Source organism: Rhipicephalus microplus, chromosome 4 (assembly GCF_043290135.1).
Source record: "Rhipicephalus microplus isolate Deutch F79 chromosome 4, USDA_Rmic, whole genome shotgun sequence".
NCBI lineage: Eukaryota > Metazoa > Arthropoda > Arachnida > Ixodida > Ixodidae > Rhipicephalus > Rhipicephalus microplus.
Window position 1 is genome coordinate 189,882,561 of NC_134703.1, and position 23,572 is coordinate 189,906,132.

Here is a 23,572-nt window from a genome sequence, read left to right on the forward strand (position 1 = left end):
GATAAAAAAATGCTGATTCAGAATGCATCGTGGCAGTAGGCGTTGGAAAAGAACCGGAACAGCGTGAAAGACATGTAATAATGTGCAACAGCAAAAATAAAGCGGTTTTACCGAAACGCAAGAACTGTTGAATCCCGCTTTCACTCTTCTCCCGTCTGCCGAAATAGCTCAGTTGGGAGAGCGTTAGACTGAAGATCCAAAGGTCCCTGGTTCAATCCCGGGTTTCGGCGTCCAAAGCACACTTTTGTTAAATCTGTCGGTATGCAAGTATTTTGCAATAATTCTAACGAGTGAAACGGTTACGCAGGTGAGCACACATGCTTGATAAAAAATGCTGATTCAGAATGGATCGCGGCAGTAGGCGTTGCAAAAGAACCGGAACAGCGTGAAAGACATGTAATAATGTGCAACAGCTAAAATAAAGCGGTTTTACTGAAACGCAAGAACTGTTGAATCCCGCTTTCACTCTTCTCCCGTCTGCCGAAATAGCTCAGTTGGGAGAGCGTTAGACTGAAGATTTAAAGGTCCCTGGTTCAATCCCGGGTTTCGGCGTCCAAAGCACATTTTTGTTAAATCTGTCGGTATGGAAGTATTTTGCAATAATTCTAACGAGTGAAACGATTACGCAGGTGAACACACATGCTTGTTAAAAAAACGCTGATTCAGAATGCATCGCGGCAGTAGGCGTTGCAAAAGAACCGGAACAGCGTGAAAGACATGTAATAATGTGCAACAGCTAAAATAAAGCGGTTTCACCGAAACGCAAGAACTCTTGAATCACGCTTTCACTCTTCTCCCGTCTGCAGAAATAGCTCAGTTGGGAGAGCGTTAGACTGAAGATCTAAAGGTCCCTTGTTCGATCCCGGGTTTCCACGTCCAAAGCACATTTTTGTTAAATCTGTCGGTATGCAAGTATTTTGCAATAATTCTAACGAGTGAAACGGTTACGCAGGTGAACACACATGCTTGATAAAAAAATGCTGATTCAGAATGCATCGCGGCAGTAGGCGTTGCAAAAGAACCGGAACAGCGTGAAAGACATGTAATAATGTGCAACAGCTAAAATAAGGCGGTTTTACCGAAACGCAAGAACTGTTGAATCCCGCTTTCACTCTTCTCCCGTCTGCCGAAATAGCTCAGTTGGGAGAGCGTTAGACTGAAGATCCAAAGGTCCTTGGCTCGATCCCGGGTTTCGGCGTCCAAAACACTTTTTTGTTAAATCTGTCGGTATACAAGTATTTTGCAATAATTCTAACGAGTGAAACGGTTACGCAGGTGAACACACATGCTTGTTAAAAAAATGCTGATTCAGAATGCATCGCGGCAGTAGGCGTTGCAAAAGAACCGGAACAGCGTGAAAGACAAGTAATAATGTGCAACAGCCAAAATAAAGCGGTTTTACCGAAACGCAAGAACTGTTGAATCCCGCTTTCACTCTTCTCCCGTCTGCCGAAATAGCTCAGTTGGGAGAGCGTTGGACTCAATATCTAAAGGTCACTGGTTCGATACCGGGTTTCGGCGTCCAAAGCACTTTTTTTGTTAAATCTGTCGGTATGCAAGTATTTTGCAATAATTCTAGCGAGTGAAACGGTTGCGCAGGTGAACACGCATGCTTGATAAAAAAATGCTGATTCAGAATGCATCGCGGCAGTAGGCGTTGCAAAAGCACCGGAACAGCGTGAAAGACATGTAATAATGTGCAACAGCTAAAATAAAGCGGTTTTACCGAAACGCAAGAACTGTTGAATCCCGCTTTCACTCTTCTCCTGTCTGCCGAAATAGCTCAGTTGGGAGAGCGTTAGACTGAAGATCCAAAGGTCCTTGGCTCGATCCCGGGTTTCGGCGTCCAAAGCACTTTTTTGTTAAATCTGTCGGTATACCAGTATTTTGCAATAATTCTAACGAGTGAAACGGTTACGCAGGTGAACACACATGCTTGATAAAAAAATGCTGATTCAGAATGCATCGCGGCAGTAGGCGTTGCAAAAGAACCAGAACAACGTGAAAAACATGTAATAATGTGCAACAGCTAAAATAAAGCGGTTTTACCGAAACGCAAGAACTGTTGAATCCCGCTTTCACTCTTCTCCCTTCTGCCGAAATAGCTCAGTTGGGAGAGCATTAGACTGAAGATCTAAAGGTCCCTGGTTCGATCCCGGGTGTCGGCGTTCAAAGCACATTTTTGGTAAATCTGTCGGTATGCAAGTATTTTGCAATAATTCTAACGAGTGAAACGATTACGCAGGTGAACACACATGCTTGATAAACAAAATGCTGATTCAGATTGCATCGCAGCAGTAGGCGTTGCAAAAGAACCAGAACAACGTGAAAGACATGTAATAATGTGCAACAGCTAAAATAAAGCGGTTTTACCGAAACGCAAAAACTGTTGAATCCCGCTTTCACTCTTCTCCCGTCTGCCGAAATAGCTCAGTTGGGAAAGCGTTAGACTGAAGATCTAAAGGTCCCTGGTTCGATCCCGGGTTTTGGCGTCCAAAGCACATTTTTGTTAAATCTGTCGGTATGCAAGTATTTTGCAATAATTCTATCGAGTGAAACGATTACGCAGGTGAACACACATGCTTGATAAAAAAATGCTGATTCAGAATGCATCGCGACAGTAGGCGTTGCAAAAGAACCGGAACAGCGTGAAAGAGTTGTAATAATGTGCAACAGCTAAAATAAAGCGGTTTACCGAAACGCAAGAACTGTTGAATCCCGCTTTCACTATTCACCCGTCTGCCGAAATAGCTCAGTTGGGAGAGCGTTAGACTGAAGATCTAAAGGTCCCTGATTCAATCCCGGGTTTCGGCGTCCAAAGCACTTTTTTGTTAAATCTGTCGGTATGCAAGTATTTTGCGATAATTCTAACGAGTGAAACGGTTACGCAGGCGAACACACATGCTTGATAAAAAACTGCTGATTCAGAATGCATCGCGACAGTAGGCGTTGCAAAAGAACCGGAACAGCGTGAAAGACATGTAATAATGTGCAACAGCTAAAATAAAGCGGTTTTACCGAAACGCAAGAACTGTTGAATCCCGCTTTCACTCTTCTCCCGTCTGCCGAAATAGCTCCATTGGGAGAGCGTTAGACTGAAGATCTAAAGGTCCATGGTTCGACCCCGGGTTTCGGCGTTCAAAGCACATTTTTGCTAAATCTGTCGGTATGAGAGTATTTTGCAATAATTTTAACGAGTGAAACGATTACGCAGGTGAACACACATGCTTGATAAAAAAATGCTGATTCAGAATGCATCGCGGCAGTAGGCGTTGCAAAAGAAACGGAACAGCCTGAAAGACATGTAATAATGTGCAACAGCTGAAATAAAGCGGTTTTACCGAAACGCAAGAACTGTTGAATCCCGCTTTCACTCTTCTCCCGTCTGCCGAAATAGCTCAGTTGGGAGAGCGTTAGACTGAAGATCCAAAGGTCCTTGGCCTGATCCCGGGGTTCGGCGTCCAAAGCACTTTTTTTGTTGAATCTGTCGGAATACAAGTATTTTGCAATAATTCTAACGAGTGAAAGGGTTACGCAAGTGAACACACATGCTTGATAAAAAAATGCTGATTCAGAATGCATCGCGGCAGTAGGCGTTGCAAAAGAACCGGAACAGCGTGAAAGACATGTAATAATGTGCAACAGCTAAAATAAAGCGGTTTCACCGATACGCAAGAACTGTTGAATCCCGCTTTCGCTCTTCTCCCGTCTGCCGAAATTGCTCAGTTGGGACAGCGTTAGACTGAAGATCCAAAGGTCCTTGGCTCGATCCCGGGTTTCGGCGTCCAAAGCACTTTTTTTGTTAAATTTGTCAGTATACAAGTATTTTGCAATAATTCTAACGAGTGAAACGGTTACGCAGGTGAACACACATGCTTGATAAAAAAATGCTGATTCAGAATGCATCGCGGCAGTAGGCGTTGCAAAAGAACCGGAACAGCGTGAAAGACAAGTAATAATGTGCAACAGCCAAAATAAAGCGGTTTTACCGAAACGCAAGAACTGTTGAATCCCGCTTTCACTCTTCTCCCGTCTGCCGAAATAGCTCAGTTGGGAGAGCATTGGACTCAAGATCTAAAGGTCCCTGGTTCGATACCGGGTTTCGGCGTCCAAAGCAGGTTTTTTGTTAAATCTGTCGTTATGCAAGTATTTTACAATAATTCTAACGAGTGAAACGATTACGCAGGTGAACACACATGCTTGAAAAAAATGCTGATTCAGATTGTACGGCGGCAGTAGGCGTTGCGAATGAACTGGAACAGCGTGAAAGAGTTGTAATAATGTGCAACAGCTAAAATAAAGCGGTTTTACCGAAACGCAAGAACTGTTGAATCCCGCTTTCACTATTCTCCCGTCTGCCGAAATAGCTCAGTTGGGAGAGCGTTAGACTGAAGATCTAAAGGTCCCTGATTCAATCCCGGGTTTCGGCGTCCAAAGCGCTTTTTTGTTAAATCTGTCGGTATGCAAGTATTTTGCGATAATTCTAACGAGTGAAACGGTTACGCAGGCGAACACACATGCTTGATAAAAAACTGCTGATTCAGAATGCATCGCGACAGTAGGCGTTGCAAAAGAACCGGAACAGCGTGAAAGACATGTAATAATGTGCAACAGCTAAAATAAAGCGGTTTTACAGAAATGCAAGAATTGTTGAATCCCGCTTTCACTCTTCTCCCGTCTGCCGAAATAGCTCAGTTGGGAGAGCGTTAGACTGAAGATCCAAAGGTCCTTGGCTCGATCCCGGGTGTCGGCGTTCAAAGCACATTTTTGGTAAATCTGTCGGTATGCAAGTATTTTGCAATAATTCTAACGAGTGAAACGATTACGCAGGTGAACACACATGCTTGATAAAAAAAATGCTGATTCAGATTGCATCGCAGCAGTAGGCGTTGCAAAAGAACCAGAACAACGTGAAAGACATGTAATAATGTGCAACAGCTAAAATAAAGCGGTTTTACCGAAACGCAAAAACTGTTGAATCCCGCTTTCACTCTTCTCCCGTCTGCCGAAATAGCTCAGTTGGGAAAGCGTTAGACTGAAGATCTAAAGGTCCCTGGTTCGATCCCGGGTTTTGGCGTCCAAAGCACATTTTTGTTAAATCTGTCGGTATGCAAGTATTTTGCAATAATTCTATCGAGTGAAACGATTACGCAGGTGAACACACATGCTTGATAAAAAAATGCTGATTCAGAATGCATCGCGACAGTAGGCGTTGCAAAAGAACCGGAACAGCGTGAAAGAGTTGTAATAATGTGCAACAGCTAAAATAAAGCGGTTTTACCGAAACGCAAGAACTGTTGAATCCCGCTTTCACTATTCTCCCGTCTGCCGAAATAGCTCAGTTGGGAGAGCGTTAGACTGAAGATCTAAAGGTCCCTGATTCAATCCCGGGTTTCGGCGTCCAAAGCACTTTTTTGTTAAATCTGTCGGTATGCAAGTATTTTGCGATAATTCTAACGAGTGAAACGGTTACGCAGGCGAACACACATGCTTGATAAAAAACTGCTGATTCAGAATGCATCGCGACAGTAGGCGTTGCAAAAGAACCGGAACAGCGTGAAAGACATGTAATAATGTGCAACATCTAAAATAAAGCGGTTTTACCGAAACGCAAGAACTGTTGAATCCCGCTTTCACTCTTCTCCCGTCTGCCGAAATAGCTCCATTGGGAGAGCGTTAGACTGAAGATCTAAAGGTCCATGGTTCGACCCCGGGTTTCGGCGTTCAAAGCACATTTTTGCTAAATCTGTCGGTATGAGAGTATTTTGCAATAATTCTAACGAGTGAAACGATTACGCAGGTGAACACACATGCTTGATAAAAAAATGCTGATTCAGAATGCATCGCGGCAGTAGGCGTTGCAAAAGAACCGGAACAGCGTGAAAGACATGTAATAATGTGCAACAGCTAAAATAAAGCGGTTTTACCGAAACGCAAGAACTGTTGAATCCCGCTTTCACTCTTCTCCCGTCTGCCGAAATAGCTCAGTTGGGAGAGCGTTAGACTGAAGATCCAAAGGTCCTTGGCCTGATCCCGGGGTTCGGCGTCCAAAGCACTTTTTTTGTTAAATCTGTCGGAATACAAGTATTTTGCAATAATTCTAACGAGTGAAAGGGTTACGCAAGTGAACACACATGCTTGATAAAAAAATGCTGATTCAGAATGCATCGCGGCAGTAGGCGTTGCAAAAGAACCGGAACAGCGTGAAAGACATGTAATAATGTGCAACAGCTAAAATAAAGCGGTTTCACCGATACGCAAGAACTGTTGAATCCCGCTTTCGCTCTTCTCCCGTCTGCCGATATAGCTCAGTTGGGAGAACGTTAGAATGAAGATCTAAAACTCCCTTGTTCGATCCCGGGTTTCCGCGTCCAAAGCACAATTTTCTTAAATCTGTCGGTATGCAAGTATTTTGCAATAATTCTAACGAGTGAAACGGTTACGCAGGTGAACACACATGCTTGATAAAAAAATGCTGATTCAGAATGCATCGCGGCAGTAGGGGTTGCAAAAGAACCGGAACAGCGTGAAAAACATGTAATAATGTGCAACAGCTAAAATAAAGTGGTTTTACTGAAACGCAAGAACTGTTGAATCCCGCTTTCACTCTTCTCCCGTCTGCCGAAATTGCTCAGTTGGGACAGCGTTAGACTGAAGATCTAAAGATCCCTGGTTCGATCCCGGGTTTCGGCGTCCAAAGCACATTTTTGTTAAATATGTCGGTATGCAAGTGTTTTGCAATAATTCTAACGAGTGAAACGATTACGCAGGTGAACACACATGCTTGATAAAAAATGCTGATTCAGAATGCATCGCGGCAGTAGGCGTTGCAAAAGAACCGAAACAGCGTGAAAGACGTGTAATAATGTGCAACAGCTAAAATAAAGCGGTTTTACCGAAACGCAAGAACTGTTGAATCCCGCTTTCACTCTTCTCCCGTCTGCCGAAATAGCTCAGTTGGGAGAGCATTGGACTCAAGATCTAAAGGTCCCTGGTTCGATACCGGGTTTCGGCGTCCAAAGCACGTTTTTTGTTAAATCTGTCGTTATGCAAGTATTTTACAATAATTCTAACGAGTGAAACGATTACGCAGGTGAACACACATGCTTGAAAAAAATGCTGATTCAGATTGTACCGCGGCAGTAGGCGTTGCGAATGAACTGGAACAGCGTAAAGACTTGTAATAATGTGCAACAGCTAAAATAAAGCGGTTTTACCGAAACGCAAGAACTGTTGAATCCCGCTTTCACTCTTTTCCCGTCTGCCGAAATAGCTCAGTTGGGAGAGCGTTAGACTGAAGATCTAAAGGTCCCTGGTTCGATCTCGGGTTTCGGCGTCCAAAGCACATTTTTGTTAAATCTGTCGGTATGCAAGTATTTTGCAATAATTCTAACGAGTGAAACGGTTACGCAGGTGAACACACATCCTTGATAAAAAATGCTGATTCAGAATGCATCGCGGCAGTAGGCGTTGCGAAAGAACCGGAACAGCGTAAAGACTTGTAATAATGTGCAACAGCTAAAATAAAGCGGTTTTACCGAAACGCAAGAAATGTTGAATCCCGCTTTCAATCTTCTCCCGTCTGCCGAAATAGCTCAGTTGGGAGAGCGTTAGACTGAAGATCCAAATGTCCTTGGCTTGATCCCGGGTTTCGGCGTCCAAAGCACATTTTTGTTAAGTCTGTCGGTATGCAAGTATTTTGCAATAATTCTAACGAGTGAAACGATTACGCAGGTGAACACACATGCTTGATAAAAAATGCTGATTCAGAATGCATCGCAGCAGTAGGCGTTGCAAAAGAACCGGAAAAGCGTGAAAAACATGTAATAATGTGCAACAGCTAAAATAAAGCGGTTTTACCGAAACGCAAAAACTGTTGAATCCCGCTTTCACTCTTCTCCTGTCTGCCGAAATAGCTCAGTTGGGAGAGCCTTAGACTGAAGATCTAAAGGTCCCTGGTTCGATCCCGGGTTTCGGCGTCCAAAGCACATTTTTATTAAATCTGTCAGTATGCAAGTGTTTTGCAATAATTCTAACAAGTGAAACGGTTACGCAGGTAAGCACACATGCTTGATAAAAAAATGCTGATTCAGAATGCATCGCGGCAGTAGGCGTTGCAAAAGAACCGGAACAGCGTGAAAAACATGTATTAATGTGCAACAGCTAAAATAAAGCGGTTTTACCGAAACGCAAGAACTGTTGAATCCCGCTTTCACTCTTCTCCCGTTTGCCGAAATAGCTCAGTTGGGACAGCGTTAGACTGAAGATCTAAAGATCCTTGGTTCCATCCCGGGTTTCTGCGTCCAAAGAAACGGTTACGCAGGTGAACACACATGCTTGATAAAAAAATGCTGATTCAGAATGCATCGCGGCAGTGGGCGTTGCAAAAGAACCGGAACAGCGTGAAAGACAAGTAATAATGTGCAACAGCCAAAATAAAGCGGTTTTACCGAAACGCAAGAACTGTTGAATCCCGCTTTTACTCTTCTCCCGTCTGCCGAAATAGCTCAGTTGGGAGCGCGTTGGACTCAAGATCTAAAGGTCCCTGGTTCGATACCGGGTTTCGGCGTCCAAAGCACTTTTTTTTGTTAAATCTGTCGGTATGCAAGTATTTTGCAATAATTCTAACGAGTGAAACAGTTGCGCAGGTGAACACGCATGCTTGATAAAAAAATGATGATTCAGAATGCATCGCGGCAGTAGGCGTTGCAAAAGCACCGGAACAGCGTGAAAGACATGTAATAATGTGCAACAGCTAAAATAAAGCGGTTTTACCGAAACGCAAGAACTGTTGAATCCCGCTTTCACTCTTCTCCCGTCTGCCGAAATAGCTCAGTTGGGAGAGCGTTAGACTGAAGATCTAAAGGTCCCTGGTTCGATCCCGGGTTGCGGCGTCCAAAGCACATTTTTGTTAAATCTGTCGGTATGCAAGTATTTTGCAATAATTCTAACGAGTGAAACGATTACGCAGGTGAACACACATGCTTGAAAAAAATGCTGATTCAGATTGTACCGCGGCAGTAGGCGTTGCGAAAGAACTGGAACAGCGTGAAAAACATGTAATAATGTGCAACAGCTAAAATAAAGCGGTTTTACCGAAACGCAACAACTGTTGAATCCCGCTTTCACTCTTCTCCTGTCTGCCGAAATAGCTCAGTTGGGAGAGCCTTAGACTGAAGATCTAAAGGTCCCTGGTTCGATCCCGGGTTTCGGCGTCCAAAGCACATTTTTGTTAAATCTGTCGGTATGCAAGTATTTTGCAATAATTCTAACGAGTGAAACGATTACGCAGGTGAACACACATGCTTGACAAAAAATGCTGATTCAGAATGCATCGCGGCAGTAGGCGTTGCAAAAGAACCGGAACAGCGTGAAAAACATGTAATAATGTGCAACAGCTAAAATAAAGCGGTTTTACCGAAACGCAAGAACTGTTGAATCCCGCTTTCACTCTTCTCCCGTCTGCTGAAATAGCTCAGTTGGGAGAGCGTTAGACTGAAGATCTAAAGGTCCCTCGTTCGATCCCGGGTTGCGGCGTCCAAAGCACATTTTTGTTAAATCTGTCGGTATGCAAGTATTTTGCAATAATTCTAACGAGTGAAACGATTACGCAGGTGAACACACATGCTTGAAAAAAATGCTGATTCAGATTGTACCGCGGCAGTAGGCGTTGCGAAAGAACTGGAACAGCGTAAAGACTTGTAATAATGTGCAACAGCTAAAATAAAGCGGTTTTACCGAAACGCAAGAACTGTTGAATCCCGCTTTCACTCTTCTCCAGTCTGCCGAAATAGCTCAGTTGGGAGAGCGTTAGACTGCAGATCCAAAGGTCCTTGGCTCGATCCCGGGTTTCGGCGTCCAAAGCACGTTTTTTGTTAAATCTGTCGGTATACAAGTATTTTGCAATAATTCTAACGAGTGAAACGGTTACGCAGGTGAACACACATGCTTGATAAAAAAATGCTGATTCAGAATGCATCGCGGCAGTAGGTGTTGCAAAAGAACCGGAACAGCGTGAAAGATAAGTAATAATGTGCAACAGCCAAAATAAAGCGGTTTTACCGAAACGCAAGAACTGTTGAATCCCGCTTTCACTCTTTTCCCGTCTGCCGAAATAGCTCAGTTGGGAGAGCGTTGGACTCAAGATCTAAAGGTCCCTGGTTCGATACTGGGTTTCGGCGTCCAAAGCACTTTTTTTGTTAAATCTGTCGGTATACAAGTATTTTGCAATAATTCTAACGAGTGAAACGGTTACGCAGGTGAACACACATGCTTGATAAAAAAATGCTGATTCAGAATGCATCGCGGCAGTAGGTGTTGCAAAAGAACCGGAACAGCGTGAAAGATAAGTAATAATGTGCAACAGCCAAAATAAAGCGGTTTTACCGAAACGCAAGAACTGTTGAATCCCGCTTTCACTCTTTTCCCGTCTGCCGAAATAGCTCAGTTGGGAGAGCGTTGGACTCAAGATCTAAAGGTCCCTGGTTCGATACTGGGTTTCGGCGTCCAAAGCACTTTTTTTGTTAAATCTGTCGGTATGCAAGTATTTTGCAATAATTCTAACGAGTGAAACGGTTGCGCAGGTGAACACGCATGCTTGATAAAAAAATGCTGATTCAGAATGCATCGCGGCAGTAGGCGTTGCAAAAGCACCGGAACAGCGTGAAAGACATGTAATAATGTGCAACAGCTAAAATAAAGCGGTTTTACCGAAACGCAAGAACTGTTGAATGCCGCTTTCACTCTTCTCCTGTCTGCCGAAATAGCTCAGTTGGGAGAGCGTTAGACTGAAGATCTAAAGGTCCCTGGTTCGATCCCGGGTTTCTTCGTCCAAAGCACATTTTTGTTAAATCTGTCGGTATGCAAGAATTTTGCAATAATTCTAACGAGTGAAACGATTACGCAGGTGAACACACATGCTTGATAAAAAATGCTGATTCAGAATGCATCGTGGCAGTAGGCGTTGCAAAAGAACCGGAAAAATCGTCAAAAACATGTAATAATGCGCAACAGCTAAAATAAAGCGGTTTTACCGAAACGCAAGAACCGTTGAATCCCGCTTTCACTCTTCTCCCGTCTGCCAAAATAGCTCAGTTGGGAGAGCGTTAGACTGAAGATCTAAAGTTCCCTGGTTCGATCCCGGGTTGGGGCGTCCAAAGCACATTTTTGTTAAATCTGTCGGTATGCAAGTATTTTGCAATAATTCTAACGAGTGAAAAGATTACGCAGGTGAACACACATGCTTGAAAAAAATGCTGATTCAGATTGTACCGCGGCAGTAGGCGTTGCGAAAGAACTGGAACAGCGTAAAGACTTGTAATAATGTGCAACAGCTAAAATAAAGCGGTTTTACCGAAACGCAAGAACTGTTGAATCCCGCTTTCACTCTTCTCCCTTCTGCCGAAATAGCTCTGTTGGGAGAGCGTTAGACTGAAGATCTAAAGGTCCCTGGTTCGATCCCGGGTTTCGGCGTCCAAAGCACATTTTTGGTAAATCTGTCGGTATGCAAGTATTTTGCAATTATTCTAACGAGTGAAACGATTACGCAGGTGAACACACATGCTTGATAAAAAAAATGCTGATTCAGATTGCATCGCAGCAGTAGGCGTTGCAAAAGAACCGGAACAGCGTGAAAGACATGTAATAATGTGCAACAGCTAAAATAAAGCGGTTTTACCGAAATGCAAAAACTGTTGAATCCCGCTTTCACTCTTCTCCCGTCTGCCGAAATAGCTCAGTTGGGAGAGCGTTAGAATGAAGATCTAAAGCTCCCTTGTTCAATCCCGGGTTTCCGCGTCCAAAGCACATTTTTGTTAAATCTGTCGGTATGCAAGTATTTTGCAATAATTCTAACGAGTGAAACGGTTACGCAGGTGAACACACATGCTTGATAAAAAAATGCTGATTCAGAATGCATCGCGGCAGTAGGCGTTGCAAAAGAACCGGAACAACGTGAAAAACATGTAATAATGTGCAACAGCTAAAATAAAGCGGTTTTACCGAAACGCAAGAACTGTTGAATCCCGCTTTCACTCTTCTCCCGTCTGCCGAAATAGCTCAGTTGGGACAGCGTTAGACTGAAGATCTAAAGATCCCTGGTTCGATCCCGGGTTTCGGCGTCCAAAACACATTTTTGTTAAATCTGTCGGTATGCAAGTGTTTTGCAATAATTCTAACGAGTGAAACGATTACGCAGGTGAACACACATGCTTGTTAAAAAAAGGTTGATTCAGAATGCATCGCGGCAGTAGGCGTTGCAAAAGAACCGGAACAGCGTGAAAGACATGTAATAATGTGCAACAGCTAAAATAAAGCGGTTTTACCGAAATGCAAGAACTGTTGAATCCCGCTTTCACTCGTCTCCCGTCTGCCGAAATAGCTCAGTTGGGAGAGCGTTAGACTAAAGATCCAAAGGTCCTTGGCTCGATCCCGGGTTACGGCGTCCAAAGCACTTTTTTTGTTAAGTCTGTCGGTATACAAGTATTTTGCATGAATTCTAACGAGTGAAACAGTCACGCAGGTGAACACACATGCTTGATAAAAAAATGCTGATTCAGAATGCATCGCGGCAGTAGGCGTTGCAAAAGAACCGGAACGGCGTGAAAGACAAGTAATAATGTGCAACAGCCAAAATAAAGTGGTTTTACCGAAACGCAAGAACTGTTGAATCCCGCTTTCACTCTTCTCCCGTCTGCCGAAATAGCTCAGTTGGGAGAGTGTTAGACTCAATATCTAAAGGTCCCTGGTTCGATACCGGGTTTCGGCGTCCAAAGCACTTTTTTTGTTAAGTCTGTCGATATGCAAGTATTTTGCAATAATTCTAACGAGTAAAACGGTTGCGCAGGGGAACACGCATGCTTGATAAAAAAATGCTGATTCAGAATGCATCGCGGCAGTAGGCGTTGCAAAAGCACCGGAACATCGTGAAAGACATGTAATAATGTGCAACGGCTAAAATAAAGCGGTTTTACCGAAACGAAAGAACTGTTGAATCCCGCTTTCACTCTTCTCCTGTCTGCTGAAATAGCTCAGTTGGGAGAGCGTTAGACTGAAGATCTAAAGGTCCCTGGTTCGATCCCGGGTTTCGGCGTCCAAAGCACATTTTTGTTAAATCTGTCGGTATGCAAGTATTTTGCAATGATTCTAACGAGTGAAACGATTACGGAGGTGAACACACATGCTTGATAAAAGATGCTGATTCAGAATGCATCGCGGCAGTAGGTGTTGCAAAAGAACCGAAACAGCGTGAAAAACATGTAATATTGTGCAACAGCTAAAATAAAGCGGTTTTACCGAAACGCAAGAACTGTTGAATCCCGCTTTCACTCTTCTCCCGTCTGCCGAAGTAGCTCAGTTGGGAGAGCGTTAGACTGAAGATCTAAAGGTCCCTGGTTCGATCCCGCGTTGCGGCGTCCAAAGCACATTTTTGGTAAATCTGTCGGTATGCAATTATTTTGCAATAATTCTAACGAGTGAAACCATTACGCAGGTGAACACACATGCTTAATAAAAAAAATGCTGATTCAGATTGCATCGCAGCAGTAGGCGTTGCAAAAAAACCGGAACAGCGTGAAAGACGTGTAATAATGTGCAACAGCTAAATTAAAGCGGTTTTACCGAAACGCAAAAACTGTTGAATCCTGCTTTCACTCTTCTCCCGTCTGCCGAAATAGCTCAGTTGGGAGAGCGTTAGACTGAAGATCTAAAGGTCCCTGGTTCGATCCCGGGTTTTGGCGTCCAAAGCACATTTTTGTTAAATCTGTCGGTATGCAAGTATTTTGCAATAATTCTAACGAGTGAAACGATTACGCAGGTGAACACACATGCTTGATAAAAAATGCTGATTCAGAATGCATCGCGGCAGTAGGTGTTGCAAAAGAACCGGAACAGCGTGAAAGATAAGTAATAATGTGCAACAGCCAAAATCAAGCGGTTTTACCGAAACGCAAGAACTGTTGAATCCCGCTTTCACTCTTCTCCCGTCTGCCGAAATAGCTCAGTTGGGAGAGCGTTGGACTCAAGATCTAAAGGTCCCTGGTTCGACACTGGGTTTCGGCGTCCAAAGCACTTTTTTTGTTAAATCTGTCGGTATGCAAGTATTTTGCAATAATTCTAACCAGTGAAACGGTTGCGCAGGTGAACACGCATGCTTGATAAAAAAATGCTGATTCAGAATGCATCGCGGCAGTAGGCGTTGCAAAAGCACCGGAACAGCGTGAAAAACATGTAATAATGTGCAACAGCTAAAATAAAGCGGTTTTACCGAAACGCAAGAACTCTTGAATGCCGCTTTCACTCTTCTCCTGTCTGCCGAAATAGCTCAGTTGGGAGAGCGTTAGACTGAAGATCTAAAGGTTCCTGGTTCGATCCCGGGTTTCTTCGTCCAAAGCACATTTTTGTTAAATCTGTCGGTATGCAAGTATTTTGCAATAATTCTAACGAGTGAAACGATTACGCAGGTGAACACACATGCTTGATAAAAATTGCTGATTCAGAATGCATCGTGGCAGTAGGCGTTGCAAAAGAACCGGAAAAATCGTGAAAAACATGTAATAATGTGCAACAGCTAAAATAAAGCGGTTTTACCGAAACGCAAGAACCGTTGAATCCCGCTTTCACTCTTCTCCCGTCTGCCAAAATAGCTCAGTTGGGAGAGCGTTAGACTGAAGATCTAAAGCTTCCTTGTTCGATCCCGGGTTTCCGCGTCCAAAGCACATTTTTGTTAAATCCGTCGGTATGCAAGTATTTTGCAATAATTCTAACGAGTGAAACGGTTACGCAGGTGAACACACATGCTTGATAAAAAATGCTGATTCAGAATGCATCGCGGCAGTAGGCGTTGTAAAGAACCGGAAGAGCGTCAAAGACATGTAATATTGTGCAACAGCTAAAATAAAGCGGTTTTACCGAAACGCAAGAACTGTTCAATCCCGCTTTCACACTTCTCCCGGGTGCCGGAATAGCTCAGTTGGGAGAGCGTTAGACTAAAGATCCAAAGGTCCTTGGCTCGATCCCGGGTTACGGCGTCCAAAGCACTTTTTTTGTTAAATCTGTCGGTATACAAGTATTTTGCAATAATTCTAACGAGTCAAACGGTTACGCAGGTGAACACACATGCTTGATAAAAAAATGCTGATTCAGAATGCATCGCGGCAGTAGGCGTTGCAAAAGAACCGGAACCGCGTGAAAGACAAGTAATAATGTGCAACAGCCAAAATAAAGCGGTTTTACCGAAACGCAAGAACTGTTGAATCCCGCTTTCACTCTTCTCCCGTCTGCCGAAATAGCTCAGTTGGGAGAGCGTTAGACTCAATATCTAAAGGTCCCTGGTTCGATACCGGGTTTCGGCGTCCAAAGCACTTTTTTTGTTAAGTCTGTCGATATGCAAGTATTTTGCAATAATTCTAACGAGTGAAACGGTTGCGCAGGGGAACACGCATGCTTGATAAAAAAATGCTGATTCAGAATGCATCGCGGCAGTAGGCGTTGCAAAAGCACCGGAACAGCGTGAAAGACATGTAATAATGTGCAACGGCTAAAATAAAGCGGTTTTACCGAAACGAAAGAACTGTTGAATCCCGCTTTCACTCTTCTCCTGTCTGCTGAAATAGCTCAGTTGGGAGAACGTTAGACTGAAGATCTAAAGGTCCCTGGTTCGATCCCGCGTTGCGGCGTCCAAAGCACATTTTTGTTAAATCTGTCGGTATGCAAGTATTTTGCAATAATTCTAACGAGTGAAACGATTACGCAGGTGAACACACATGCTTAATAAAAAAAATGCTGATTCAGATTGCATCGCAGCAGTAGGCGTTGCAAAAGAACCGGAACAGCGTGAAAGACATGTAATAATGTGCAACAGCTAAAATAAAACGGTTTTACCGAAACGCAAAAACTGTTGAATCCTGCTTTCACTCTTCTCCCGTCTGCCGAAATTGCTCAGTTGGGACAGCGTTAGACTGAAGATCCAAAGGTCCTTGGCTCGATCCCGGGTTTCGGCGTCCAAAGCACTTTTTTTGTTAAATTTGTCAGTATACAAGTATTTTGCAATAATTCTAACGAGTGAAACGGTTACGCAGGTGAACACACATGCTTGATAAAAAAATGCTGATTCAGAATGCATCGCGGCAGTAGGCGTTGCAAAAGCACCGGAACAGCGTGAAAGACATGTAATAATGTGCAACAGCTAAAATAAAGCGGTTTTACCGAAACGCAAGAACTGTTGAATGCCGCTTTCACTCTTCTCCTGTCTGCCGAAATAGCTCAGTTGGGAGAGCGTTAGACTGAAGATCTAAAGGTCCCTGGTTCGATCCCGGGTTTCTTCGTCCAAAGCACATTTTTGTTAAATCTGTCGGTATGCAAGAATTTTGCAATAATTCTAACGAGTGAAACGATTACGCAGGTGAACACACATGCTTGATAAAAAATGCTGATTCAGAATGCATCGTGGCAGTAGGCGTTGCAAAAGAACCGGAAAAATCGTCAAAAACATGTAATAATGCGCAACAGCTAAAATAAAGCGGTTTTACCGAAACGCAAGAACCGTTGAATCCCGCTTTCACTCTTCTCCCGTCTGCCAAAATAGCTCAGTTGGGAGAGCGTTAGACTGAAGATCTAAAGTTCCCTGGTTCGATCCCGGGTTGGGGCGTCCAAAGCACATTTTTGTTAAATCTGTCGGTATGCAAGTATTTTGCAATAATTCTAACGAGTGAAAAGATTACGCAGGTGAACACACATGCTTGAAAAAAATGCTGATTCAGATTGTACCGCGGCAGTAGGCGTTGCGAAAGAACTGGAACAGCGTAAAGACTTGTAATAATGTGCAACAGCTAAAATAAAGCGGTTTTACCGAAACGCAAGAACTGTTGAATCCCGCTTTCACTCTTCTCCCTTCTGCCGAAATAGCTCTGTTGGGAGAGCGTTAGACTGAAGATCTAAAGGTCCCTGGTTCGATCCCGGGTTTCGGCGTCCAAAGCACATTTTTGGTAAATCTGTCGGTATGCAAGTATTTTGCAATTATTCTAACGAGTGAAACGATTACGCAGGTGAACACACATGCTTGATAAAAAAAATGCTGATTCAGATTGCATCGCAGCAGTAGGCGTTGCAAAAGAACCGGAACAGCGTGAAAGACATGTAATAATGTGCAACAGCTAAAATAAAGCGGTTTTACCGAAATGCAAAAACTGTTGAATCCCGCTTTCACTCTTCTCCCGTCTGCCGAAATAGCTCAGTTGGGAGAGCGTTAGAATGAAGATCTAAAGCTCCCTTGTTCAATCCCGGGTTTCCGCGTCCAAAGCACATTTTTGTTAAATCTGTCGGTATGCAAGTATTTTGCAATAATTCTAACGAGTGAAACGGTTACGCAGGTGAACACACATGCTTGATAAAAAAATGCTGATTCAGAATGCATCGCGGCAGTAGGCGTTGCAAAAGAACCGGAACAACGTGAAAAACATGTAATAATGTGCAACAGCTAAAATAAAGCGGTTTTACCGAAACGCAAGAACTGTTGAATCCCGCTTTCACTCTTCTCCCGTCTGCCGAAATAGCTCAGTTGGGACAGCGTTAGACTGAAGATCTAAAGATCCCTGGTTCGATCCCGGGTTTCGGCGTCCAAAACACATTTTTGTTAAATCTGTCGGTATGCAAGTGTTTTGCAATAATTCTAACGAGTGAAACGATTACGCAGGTGAACACACATGCTTGTTAAAAAAAGGCTGATTCAGAATGCATCGCGGCAGTAGGCGTTGCAAAAGAACCGGAACAGCGTGAAAGACATGTAATAATGTGCAACAGCTAAAATAAAGCGGTTTTACCGAAATGCAAGAACTGTTGAATCCCGCTTTCACTCTTCTCCCGTCTGCCGAAATAGCTCAGTTGGGAGAGCGTTAGACTAAAGATCCAAAGGTCCTTGGCTCGATCCCGGGTTACGGCGTCCAAAGCACTTTTTTTGTTAAGTCTGTCGGTATACAAGTATTTTGCATGAATTCTAACGAGTGAAACAGTCACGCAGGTGAACACACATGCTTGATAAAAAAATGCTGATTCAGAATGCATCGCGGCAGTAGGCGTTGCAAAAGAACCGGAACGGCGTGAAAGACAAGTAATAATGTGCAACAGCCAAAATAAAGTGGTTTTACCGAAACGCAAGAACTGTTGAATCCCGCTTTCACTCTTCTCCCGTCTGCCGAAATAGCTCAGTTGGGAGAGTGTTAGACTCAATATCTAAAGGTCCCTGGTTCGATACCGGGTTTCGGCGTCCAAAGCACTTTTTTTGTTAAGTCTGTCGATATGCAAGTATTTTGCAATAATTCTAACGAGTGAAACGGTTGCGCAGGGGAACACGCATGCTTGATAAAAAAATGCTGATTCAGAATGCATCGCGGCAGTAGGCGTTGCAAAAGCACCGGAACATCGTGAAAGACATGTAATAATGTGCAACGGCTAAAATAAAGCGGTTTTACCGAAACGAAAGAACTGTTGAATCCCGCTTTCACTCTTCTCCTGTCTGCTGAAATAGCTCAGTTGGGAGAGCGTTAGACTGAAGATCTAAAGGTCCCTGGTTCGATCCCGGGTTTCGGCGTCCAAAGCACATTTTTGTTAAATCTGTCGGTATGCAAGTATTTTGCAATGATTCTAACGAGTGAAACGATTACGCAGGTGAACACACATGCTTGATAAAAGATGCTGATTCAGAATGCATCGCGGCAGTAGGTGTTGCAAAAGAACCGAAACAGCGTGAAAAACATGTAATATTGTGCAACAGCTAAAATAAAGCGGTTTTACCGAAACGCAAGAACTGTTGAATCCCGCTTTCACTCTTCTCCCGTCTGCCGAAGTAGCTCAGTTGGGAGAGCGTTAGACTGAAGATCTAAAGGTCCCTGGTTCGATCCCGCGTTGCGGCGTCCAAAGCACATTTTTGGTAAATCTGTCGGTATGCAATTATTTTGCAATAATTCTAACGAGTGAAACCATTACGCAGGTGAACACACATGCTTAATAAAAAAAATGCTGATTCAGATTGCATCGCAGCAGTAGGCGTTGCAAAAAAACCGGAACAGCGTGAAAGACGTGTAATAATGTGCAACAGCTAAATTAAAGCGGTTTTACCGAAACGCAAAAACTGTTGAATCCTGCTTTCACTCTTCTCCCGTCTGCCGAAATAGCTCAGTTGGGAGAGCGTTAGACTGAAGATCTAAAGGTCCCTGGTTCGATCCCGGGTTTTGGCGTCCAAAGCACATTTTTGTTAAATCTGTCGGTATGCAAGTATTTTGCAATAATTCTAACGAGTGAAACGATTACGCAGGTGAACACACATGCTTGATAAAAAATGCTGATTCAGAATGCATCGCGGCAGTAGGTGTTGCAAAAGAACCGGAACAGCGTGAAAGATAAGTAATAATGTGCAACAGCCAAAATCAAGCGGTTTTACCGAAACGCAAGAACTGTTGAATCCCGCTTTCACTCTTCTCCCGTCTGCCGAAATAGCTCAGTTGGGAGAGCGTTGGACTCAAGATCTAAAGGTCCCTGGTTCGACACTGGGTTTCGGCGTCCAAAGCACTTTTTTTGTTAAATCTGTCGGTATGCAAGTATTTTGCAATAATTCTAACCAGTGAAACGGTTGCGCAGGTGAACACGCATGCTTGATAAAAAAATGCTGATTCAGAATGCATCGCGGCAGTAGGCGTTGCAAAAGCACCGGAACAGCGTGAAAAACATGTAATAATGTGCAACAGCTAAAATAAAGCGGTTTTACCGAAACGCAAGAACTCTTGAATGCCGCTTTCACTCTTCTCCTGTCTGCCGAAATAGCTCAGTTGGGAGAGCGTTAGACTGAAGATCTAAAGGTTCCTGGTTCGATCCCGGGTTTCTTCGTCCAAAGCACATTTTTGTTAAATCTGTCGGTATGCAAGTATTTTGCAATAATTCTAACGAGTGAAACGATTACGCAGGTGAACACACATGCTTGATAAAAAATGCTGATTCAGAATGCATCGTGGCAGTAGGCGTTGCAAAAGAACCGGAAAAATCGTGAAAAACATGTAATAATGTGCAACAGCTAAAATAGAGCGGTTTTACCGAAACGCAAGAACCGTTGAATCCCGCTTTCACTCTTCTCCCGTCTGCCAAAATAGCTCAGTTGGGAGAGCGTTAGACTGAAGATCTAAAGGTCCCTGGTTCGATCCCGGGTTGCGGCGTCCAAAGCACATTTTTGTTAAATCTGTCGGTATGCAAGTATTTTGCAATAATTCTAACGAGTGAAACGATTACGCAGGTGAACACACATGCTTGAAAAAAATGCTGATTCAGATTGTACCGCGGCAGTAGGCGTTGCGAAAGAACTGGAACAGCGTAAAGACTTGTAATAATGTGCAACAGCTAAAATAAAGCGGTTTTACCGAAACGCAAGAACTGTTGAATCCCGCTTTCACTCTTCTCCCTTCTGCCGAAATAGCTCAGTTGGGAGAGCGTTAGACTGAAGATCTAAAGGTCCCTGGTTCGATCCCGGGTTTCGGCGTCCAAAGCACATTTTTGGTAAATCTGTCGGTATGCAAGTATTTTGCAAATATTCTAATGAGTGAAACGATTACGCAGGTGAACACACATGCTTGATAAAAAAATGCTGATTCAGATTGCATCGCAGCAGTAGGCGTTGCAAAAGAACCGGAACAGCGTGAAAGACATGTAATAATGTGCAACAGCTAAAATAAAGCGGTTTTACCGAAACGCAAAAACTGTTGAATCCCGCTTTCACTCTTCTCCCGTCTGCCGAAATAGCTCAGTTGGGAGAGCGTTAGAATGAAGATCTAAAGCTTCCTTGTTCGATCCCGGGTTTCCGCGTCCAAAGCACATTTTTGTTAAATCCGTCGGTATGCAAGTATTTTGCAATAATTCTAACGAGTGAAACGGTTACGCAGGTGAACACACATGCTTGATAAAAAATGCTGATTCAGAATGCATCGCGGCAGTAGGCGTTGTAAAGAACCGGAAGAGCGTCAAAGACATGTAATATTGTGCAACAGCTAAAATAAAGCGGTTTTACCGAAACGCAAGAACTGTTCAATCCCGCTTTCACACTTCTCCCGGGTGCCGGAATAGCTCAGTTGGGAGAGCGTTAGACTAAAGATCCAAAGGTCCTTGGCTCGATCCCGGGTTACGGCGTCCAAAGCACTTTTTTTGTTAAATCTGTCGGTATACAAGTATTTTGCAATAATTCTAACGAGTCAAACGGTTACGCAGGTGAACACACATGCTTGATAAAAAAATGCTGATTCAGAATGCATCGCGGCAGTAGGCGTTGCAAAAGAACCGGAACCGCGTGAAAGACAAGTAATAATGTGCAACAGCCAAAATAAAGCGGTTTTACCGAAACGCAAGAACTGTTGAATCCCGCTTTCACTCTTCTCCCGTCTGCCGAAATAGCTCAGTTGGGAGAGCGTTAGACTCAATATCTAAAGGTCCCTGGTTCGATACCGGGTTTCGGCGTCCAAAGCACTTTTTTTGTTAAGTCTGTCGATATGCAAGTATTTTGCAATAATTCTAACGAGTGAAACGGTTGCGCAGGGGAACACGCATGCTTGATAAAAAAATGCTGATTCAGAATGCATCGCGGCAGTAGGCGTTGCAAAAGCACCGGAACAGCGTGAAAGACATGTAATAATGTGCAACGGCTAAAATAAAGCGGTTTTACCGAAACGAAAGAACTGTTGAATCCCGCTTTCACTCTTCTCCTGTCTGCTGAAATAGCTCAGTTGGGAGAACGTTAGACTGAAGATCTAAAGGTCCCTGGTTCGATCCCGCGTTGCGGCGTCCAAAGCACATTTTTGTTAAATCTGTCGGTATGCAAGTATTTTGCAATAATTCTAACGAGTGAAACGATTACGCAGGTGAACACACATGCTTAATAAAAAAAATGCTGATTCAGATTGCATCGCAGCAGTAGGCGTTGCAAAAGAACCGGAACAGCGTGAAAGACATGTAATAATGTGCAACAGCTAAAATAAAACGGTTTTACCGAAACGCAAAAACTGTTGAATCCTGCTTTCACTCTTCTCCCGTTTGCCGAAATAGCTCAGTTGGGAGAGCGTTAGACTGAAGATCTAAAGGTCCCTGGTTCGATCCCGGGTTTTGGCGTCCAAAGCACATTTTTGTTAAATCTGTCGGTATGCAAGTATTTTGCAATAATTCTAACGAGTGAAACGATTACGCAGGTGAACACACATGCTTGATAAAGAAATGCTGATTCAGAATGCATCGCGACAGTAGGCGTTGCAAAAGAACCGAAACAGCGTGAAAGACTTGTAATAATGTGCAACAGCTAAAATAAAGCGGTTTTACCGAAACGCAAGAACTGTTGAATCCCGCTTTCACTCTTCTCCCGTCTGCCGAAATAGCTCAGTTGGGAGAGCGTTAGGCTGGAGATCTAAAGGTCCGTGGTTCGATCCCGGGTTTCGGCGTCCAAAGCACATTTTTGTTAAATCTGTCGGTAAGCAAGTATTTTGCGATAATTCTAACGAGTGAAACGGTTACGCAGGCGAACACACATGCTTGATAAAAAACTGCTGATTCAGAATGCATCGCGACAGTAGGCGTTGCAAAAGAACCGGAACAGCGTGAAAGACATGTAATAATGTGCAACAGCTAAAATAAAGCGGTTTTACCGAAACGCCAGAACTGTTGAATCCCGCTTTCACTCTTCTCCCGTCTGCCGAAATAGCTCAGTTGGGACAGCGTTAGACTGAAGATCTAAAGATCCCTGGTTCGATCCCGGGTTTCGGCGTCCAAAGCACATTTTTGTTAAATCTGTCGGTATGCAAGTGTTTTGCAATAATTCTAACGAGTGAAACGATTACGCAGGTGAACACACATGCTTGTTAAAAAAAGGCTGATTCAGAATGCATCGTGGCAGTAGGCGTTGCAAAAGAACCGGAACAGCGTGAAAGACATGTAATATTGTGCAACAGCTAAAATAAAGCGGTTTTACCGAAATGCAAGAACTGTTGAATCCCGCTTTCACTCTTCTCCCGTCTGCCGAAATAGCTCAGTTGGGAGAGCGTCAGACTAAAGATCCAAAGGTCCTTGGCTCGATCCCGGGTTACGGCGTCCAAAGCACTTTTTTTGTTAAATCTGTCGGTATACAAGTATTTTGCAATAATTCTAACGAGTGAAACGGTTACGCAGGTGAACACACATGCTTGATAAAAAAATGCTGATTCAGAATGCATCGCGGCAGTAGGCGTTGCAAAAGAACCGGAACAGCGTGAAAGACAAGTAATAATGTGCAACAGCTAAAATAAAGCGGTTTTACCGAAACGCAAAAACTGTTGAATCCTGCTTTCACTCTTCTCCCGTCTGCCGAAATAGCTCAGTTGGGAGAGCGTTAGACTGAAGATCTAAAGGTCCCTGGTTCGATCCCGGGTTTTGGCGTCCAAAGCACATTTTTGTTAAATCTGTCGGTATGCAAGTATTTTGCAATAATTCTAACGAGTGAAACGATTACGCAGGTGAACACACATGCTTGATAAAAAATGCTGATTCAGAATGCATCGCGGCAGTAGGTGTTGCAAAAGAA

General features: G+C 43.6%; 59 non-coding genes across 59 annotated transcripts; all 59 read left to right on the top strand.

Annotated features, from left to right (window-relative positions):
• The first annotated feature begins 157 nt into the window (after nt 1-157).
• TRNAF-GAA (transfer RNA phenylalanine (anticodon GAA)) lies at nt 158-230 on the top strand. The gene has a single exon. It is a non-coding gene; the product is annotated as a tRNA-Phe (tRNA).
• Nucleotides 231-479: 249 nt separating this feature from the next.
• On the top strand, nt 480-552 carry TRNAF-GAA (transfer RNA phenylalanine (anticodon GAA)). Its single transcript has one exon. It is a non-coding gene; the product is annotated as a tRNA-Phe (tRNA).
• Nucleotides 553-802: 250 nt separating this feature from the next.
• On the top strand, nt 803-875 carry TRNAF-GAA (transfer RNA phenylalanine (anticodon GAA)). Its single transcript has one exon. It is a non-coding gene; the product is annotated as a tRNA-Phe (tRNA).
• A 250-nt stretch (nt 876-1,125) lies between these two features.
• On the top strand, nt 1,126-1,198 carry TRNAF-GAA (transfer RNA phenylalanine (anticodon GAA)). Its single transcript has one exon. It is a non-coding gene; the product is annotated as a tRNA-Phe (tRNA).
• A 250-nt stretch (nt 1,199-1,448) lies between these two features.
• Nucleotides 1,449-1,521, top strand: TRNAL-CAA (transfer RNA leucine (anticodon CAA)). The gene has a single exon. It is a non-coding gene; the product is annotated as a tRNA-Leu (tRNA).
• Nucleotides 1,522-1,772: 251 nt separating this feature from the next.
• TRNAF-GAA (transfer RNA phenylalanine (anticodon GAA)) lies at nt 1,773-1,845 on the top strand. The gene has a single exon. It is a non-coding gene; the product is annotated as a tRNA-Phe (tRNA).
• Nucleotides 1,846-2,095: 250 nt separating this feature from the next.
• TRNAF-GAA (transfer RNA phenylalanine (anticodon GAA)) lies at nt 2,096-2,168 on the top strand. The gene has a single exon. It is a non-coding gene; the product is annotated as a tRNA-Phe (tRNA).
• Nucleotides 2,169-2,419: 251 nt separating this feature from the next.
• TRNAF-GAA (transfer RNA phenylalanine (anticodon GAA)) lies at nt 2,420-2,492 on the top strand. The gene has a single exon. It is a non-coding gene; the product is annotated as a tRNA-Phe (tRNA).
• Nucleotides 2,493-2,741: 249 nt separating this feature from the next.
• On the top strand, nt 2,742-2,814 carry TRNAF-GAA (transfer RNA phenylalanine (anticodon GAA)). The gene has a single exon. It is a non-coding gene; the product is annotated as a tRNA-Phe (tRNA).
• Nucleotides 2,815-3,064: 250 nt separating this feature from the next.
• Nucleotides 3,065-3,137, top strand: TRNAF-GAA (transfer RNA phenylalanine (anticodon GAA)). The gene has a single exon. It is a non-coding gene; the product is annotated as a tRNA-Phe (tRNA).
• Nucleotides 3,138-4,035: 898 nt separating this feature from the next.
• On the top strand, nt 4,036-4,108 carry TRNAL-CAA (transfer RNA leucine (anticodon CAA)). Its single transcript has one exon. It is a non-coding gene; the product is annotated as a tRNA-Leu (tRNA).
• A 249-nt stretch (nt 4,109-4,357) lies between these two features.
• Nucleotides 4,358-4,430, top strand: TRNAF-GAA (transfer RNA phenylalanine (anticodon GAA)). The gene has a single exon. It is a non-coding gene; the product is annotated as a tRNA-Phe (tRNA).
• Nucleotides 4,431-4,680: 250 nt separating this feature from the next.
• Nucleotides 4,681-4,753, top strand: TRNAF-GAA (transfer RNA phenylalanine (anticodon GAA)). Its single transcript has one exon. It is a non-coding gene; the product is annotated as a tRNA-Phe (tRNA).
• A 251-nt stretch (nt 4,754-5,004) lies between these two features.
• On the top strand, nt 5,005-5,077 carry TRNAF-GAA (transfer RNA phenylalanine (anticodon GAA)). Its single transcript has one exon. It is a non-coding gene; the product is annotated as a tRNA-Phe (tRNA).
• A 250-nt stretch (nt 5,078-5,327) lies between these two features.
• On the top strand, nt 5,328-5,400 carry TRNAF-GAA (transfer RNA phenylalanine (anticodon GAA)). The gene has a single exon. It is a non-coding gene; the product is annotated as a tRNA-Phe (tRNA).
• A 250-nt stretch (nt 5,401-5,650) lies between these two features.
• On the top strand, nt 5,651-5,723 carry TRNAF-GAA (transfer RNA phenylalanine (anticodon GAA)). Its single transcript has one exon. It is a non-coding gene; the product is annotated as a tRNA-Phe (tRNA).
• Nucleotides 5,724-6,620: 897 nt separating this feature from the next.
• TRNAF-GAA (transfer RNA phenylalanine (anticodon GAA)) lies at nt 6,621-6,693 on the top strand. Its single transcript has one exon. It is a non-coding gene; the product is annotated as a tRNA-Phe (tRNA).
• Nucleotides 6,694-6,942: 249 nt separating this feature from the next.
• Nucleotides 6,943-7,015, top strand: TRNAL-CAA (transfer RNA leucine (anticodon CAA)). The gene has a single exon. It is a non-coding gene; the product is annotated as a tRNA-Leu (tRNA).
• Nucleotides 7,016-7,263: 248 nt separating this feature from the next.
• On the top strand, nt 7,264-7,336 carry TRNAF-GAA (transfer RNA phenylalanine (anticodon GAA)). Its single transcript has one exon. It is a non-coding gene; the product is annotated as a tRNA-Phe (tRNA).
• Nucleotides 7,337-7,584: 248 nt separating this feature from the next.
• Nucleotides 7,585-7,657, top strand: TRNAF-GAA (transfer RNA phenylalanine (anticodon GAA)). The gene has a single exon. It is a non-coding gene; the product is annotated as a tRNA-Phe (tRNA).
• Nucleotides 7,658-7,906: 249 nt separating this feature from the next.
• On the top strand, nt 7,907-7,979 carry TRNAF-GAA (transfer RNA phenylalanine (anticodon GAA)). The gene has a single exon. It is a non-coding gene; the product is annotated as a tRNA-Phe (tRNA).
• A 250-nt stretch (nt 7,980-8,229) lies between these two features.
• TRNAF-GAA (transfer RNA phenylalanine (anticodon GAA)) lies at nt 8,230-8,302 on the top strand. Its single transcript has one exon. It is a non-coding gene; the product is annotated as a tRNA-Phe (tRNA).
• A 194-nt stretch (nt 8,303-8,496) lies between these two features.
• TRNAL-CAA (transfer RNA leucine (anticodon CAA)) lies at nt 8,497-8,569 on the top strand. The gene has a single exon. It is a non-coding gene; the product is annotated as a tRNA-Leu (tRNA).
• A 252-nt stretch (nt 8,570-8,821) lies between these two features.
• TRNAF-GAA (transfer RNA phenylalanine (anticodon GAA)) lies at nt 8,822-8,894 on the top strand. The gene has a single exon. It is a non-coding gene; the product is annotated as a tRNA-Phe (tRNA).
• A 248-nt stretch (nt 8,895-9,142) lies between these two features.
• On the top strand, nt 9,143-9,215 carry TRNAF-GAA (transfer RNA phenylalanine (anticodon GAA)). Its single transcript has one exon. It is a non-coding gene; the product is annotated as a tRNA-Phe (tRNA).
• A 249-nt stretch (nt 9,216-9,464) lies between these two features.
• TRNAF-GAA (transfer RNA phenylalanine (anticodon GAA)) lies at nt 9,465-9,537 on the top strand. The gene has a single exon. It is a non-coding gene; the product is annotated as a tRNA-Phe (tRNA).
• Nucleotides 9,538-9,784: 247 nt separating this feature from the next.
• Nucleotides 9,785-9,857, top strand: TRNAC-GCA (transfer RNA cysteine (anticodon GCA)). The gene has a single exon. It is a non-coding gene; the product is annotated as a tRNA-Cys (tRNA).
• Nucleotides 9,858-10,108: 251 nt separating this feature from the next.
• Nucleotides 10,109-10,181, top strand: TRNAL-CAA (transfer RNA leucine (anticodon CAA)). Its single transcript has one exon. It is a non-coding gene; the product is annotated as a tRNA-Leu (tRNA).
• Nucleotides 10,182-10,432: 251 nt separating this feature from the next.
• Nucleotides 10,433-10,505, top strand: TRNAL-CAA (transfer RNA leucine (anticodon CAA)). Its single transcript has one exon. It is a non-coding gene; the product is annotated as a tRNA-Leu (tRNA).
• A 574-nt stretch (nt 10,506-11,079) lies between these two features.
• Nucleotides 11,080-11,152, top strand: TRNAF-GAA (transfer RNA phenylalanine (anticodon GAA)). Its single transcript has one exon. It is a non-coding gene; the product is annotated as a tRNA-Phe (tRNA).
• Nucleotides 11,153-11,399: 247 nt separating this feature from the next.
• Nucleotides 11,400-11,472, top strand: TRNAF-GAA (transfer RNA phenylalanine (anticodon GAA)). Its single transcript has one exon. It is a non-coding gene; the product is annotated as a tRNA-Phe (tRNA).
• Nucleotides 11,473-12,046: 574 nt separating this feature from the next.
• On the top strand, nt 12,047-12,119 carry TRNAF-GAA (transfer RNA phenylalanine (anticodon GAA)). The gene has a single exon. It is a non-coding gene; the product is annotated as a tRNA-Phe (tRNA).
• A 250-nt stretch (nt 12,120-12,369) lies between these two features.
• Nucleotides 12,370-12,442, top strand: TRNAF-AAA (transfer RNA phenylalanine (anticodon AAA)). Its single transcript has one exon. It is a non-coding gene; the product is annotated as a tRNA-Phe (tRNA).
• A 251-nt stretch (nt 12,443-12,693) lies between these two features.
• On the top strand, nt 12,694-12,766 carry TRNAL-CAA (transfer RNA leucine (anticodon CAA)). The gene has a single exon. It is a non-coding gene; the product is annotated as a tRNA-Leu (tRNA).
• Nucleotides 12,767-13,017: 251 nt separating this feature from the next.
• Nucleotides 13,018-13,090, top strand: TRNAF-GAA (transfer RNA phenylalanine (anticodon GAA)). Its single transcript has one exon. It is a non-coding gene; the product is annotated as a tRNA-Phe (tRNA).
• Nucleotides 13,091-13,339: 249 nt separating this feature from the next.
• Nucleotides 13,340-13,412, top strand: TRNAF-GAA (transfer RNA phenylalanine (anticodon GAA)). Its single transcript has one exon. It is a non-coding gene; the product is annotated as a tRNA-Phe (tRNA).
• A 251-nt stretch (nt 13,413-13,663) lies between these two features.
• TRNAF-GAA (transfer RNA phenylalanine (anticodon GAA)) lies at nt 13,664-13,736 on the top strand. Its single transcript has one exon. It is a non-coding gene; the product is annotated as a tRNA-Phe (tRNA).
• A 249-nt stretch (nt 13,737-13,985) lies between these two features.
• On the top strand, nt 13,986-14,058 carry TRNAL-CAA (transfer RNA leucine (anticodon CAA)). Its single transcript has one exon. It is a non-coding gene; the product is annotated as a tRNA-Leu (tRNA).
• An 895-nt stretch (nt 14,059-14,953) lies between these two features.
• Nucleotides 14,954-15,026, top strand: TRNAF-AAA (transfer RNA phenylalanine (anticodon AAA)). The gene has a single exon. It is a non-coding gene; the product is annotated as a tRNA-Phe (tRNA).
• A 251-nt stretch (nt 15,027-15,277) lies between these two features.
• Nucleotides 15,278-15,350, top strand: TRNAL-CAA (transfer RNA leucine (anticodon CAA)). The gene has a single exon. It is a non-coding gene; the product is annotated as a tRNA-Leu (tRNA).
• A 251-nt stretch (nt 15,351-15,601) lies between these two features.
• Nucleotides 15,602-15,674, top strand: TRNAF-GAA (transfer RNA phenylalanine (anticodon GAA)). Its single transcript has one exon. It is a non-coding gene; the product is annotated as a tRNA-Phe (tRNA).
• An 898-nt stretch (nt 15,675-16,572) lies between these two features.
• On the top strand, nt 16,573-16,645 carry TRNAF-GAA (transfer RNA phenylalanine (anticodon GAA)). The gene has a single exon. It is a non-coding gene; the product is annotated as a tRNA-Phe (tRNA).
• Nucleotides 16,646-16,892: 247 nt separating this feature from the next.
• On the top strand, nt 16,893-16,965 carry TRNAF-GAA (transfer RNA phenylalanine (anticodon GAA)). The gene has a single exon. It is a non-coding gene; the product is annotated as a tRNA-Phe (tRNA).
• Nucleotides 16,966-17,539: 574 nt separating this feature from the next.
• TRNAF-GAA (transfer RNA phenylalanine (anticodon GAA)) lies at nt 17,540-17,612 on the top strand. Its single transcript has one exon. It is a non-coding gene; the product is annotated as a tRNA-Phe (tRNA).
• Nucleotides 17,613-17,862: 250 nt separating this feature from the next.
• Nucleotides 17,863-17,935, top strand: TRNAF-AAA (transfer RNA phenylalanine (anticodon AAA)). Its single transcript has one exon. It is a non-coding gene; the product is annotated as a tRNA-Phe (tRNA).
• Nucleotides 17,936-18,186: 251 nt separating this feature from the next.
• TRNAL-CAA (transfer RNA leucine (anticodon CAA)) lies at nt 18,187-18,259 on the top strand. Its single transcript has one exon. It is a non-coding gene; the product is annotated as a tRNA-Leu (tRNA).
• A 251-nt stretch (nt 18,260-18,510) lies between these two features.
• TRNAF-GAA (transfer RNA phenylalanine (anticodon GAA)) lies at nt 18,511-18,583 on the top strand. Its single transcript has one exon. It is a non-coding gene; the product is annotated as a tRNA-Phe (tRNA).
• Nucleotides 18,584-18,832: 249 nt separating this feature from the next.
• TRNAF-GAA (transfer RNA phenylalanine (anticodon GAA)) lies at nt 18,833-18,905 on the top strand. Its single transcript has one exon. It is a non-coding gene; the product is annotated as a tRNA-Phe (tRNA).
• Nucleotides 18,906-19,156: 251 nt separating this feature from the next.
• On the top strand, nt 19,157-19,229 carry TRNAF-GAA (transfer RNA phenylalanine (anticodon GAA)). Its single transcript has one exon. It is a non-coding gene; the product is annotated as a tRNA-Phe (tRNA).
• A 249-nt stretch (nt 19,230-19,478) lies between these two features.
• Nucleotides 19,479-19,551, top strand: TRNAL-CAA (transfer RNA leucine (anticodon CAA)). Its single transcript has one exon. It is a non-coding gene; the product is annotated as a tRNA-Leu (tRNA).
• A 574-nt stretch (nt 19,552-20,125) lies between these two features.
• On the top strand, nt 20,126-20,198 carry TRNAF-GAA (transfer RNA phenylalanine (anticodon GAA)). Its single transcript has one exon. It is a non-coding gene; the product is annotated as a tRNA-Phe (tRNA).
• Nucleotides 20,199-20,445: 247 nt separating this feature from the next.
• TRNAF-GAA (transfer RNA phenylalanine (anticodon GAA)) lies at nt 20,446-20,518 on the top strand. Its single transcript has one exon. It is a non-coding gene; the product is annotated as a tRNA-Phe (tRNA).
• Nucleotides 20,519-21,089: 571 nt separating this feature from the next.
• On the top strand, nt 21,090-21,162 carry TRNAF-AAA (transfer RNA phenylalanine (anticodon AAA)). Its single transcript has one exon. It is a non-coding gene; the product is annotated as a tRNA-Phe (tRNA).
• Nucleotides 21,163-21,413: 251 nt separating this feature from the next.
• TRNAL-CAA (transfer RNA leucine (anticodon CAA)) lies at nt 21,414-21,486 on the top strand. Its single transcript has one exon. It is a non-coding gene; the product is annotated as a tRNA-Leu (tRNA).
• Nucleotides 21,487-21,737: 251 nt separating this feature from the next.
• On the top strand, nt 21,738-21,810 carry TRNAF-GAA (transfer RNA phenylalanine (anticodon GAA)). The gene has a single exon. It is a non-coding gene; the product is annotated as a tRNA-Phe (tRNA).
• Nucleotides 21,811-22,061: 251 nt separating this feature from the next.
• TRNAF-GAA (transfer RNA phenylalanine (anticodon GAA)) lies at nt 22,062-22,134 on the top strand. The gene has a single exon. It is a non-coding gene; the product is annotated as a tRNA-Phe (tRNA).
• Nucleotides 22,135-22,384: 250 nt separating this feature from the next.
• On the top strand, nt 22,385-22,457 carry TRNAS-GGA (transfer RNA serine (anticodon GGA)). The gene has a single exon. It is a non-coding gene; the product is annotated as a tRNA-Ser (tRNA).
• Nucleotides 22,458-22,707: 250 nt separating this feature from the next.
• TRNAF-GAA (transfer RNA phenylalanine (anticodon GAA)) lies at nt 22,708-22,780 on the top strand. Its single transcript has one exon. It is a non-coding gene; the product is annotated as a tRNA-Phe (tRNA).
• A 574-nt stretch (nt 22,781-23,354) lies between these two features.
• On the top strand, nt 23,355-23,427 carry TRNAF-GAA (transfer RNA phenylalanine (anticodon GAA)). The gene has a single exon. It is a non-coding gene; the product is annotated as a tRNA-Phe (tRNA).
• The last annotated feature ends 145 nt before the right edge of the window (nt 23,428-23,572 follow it).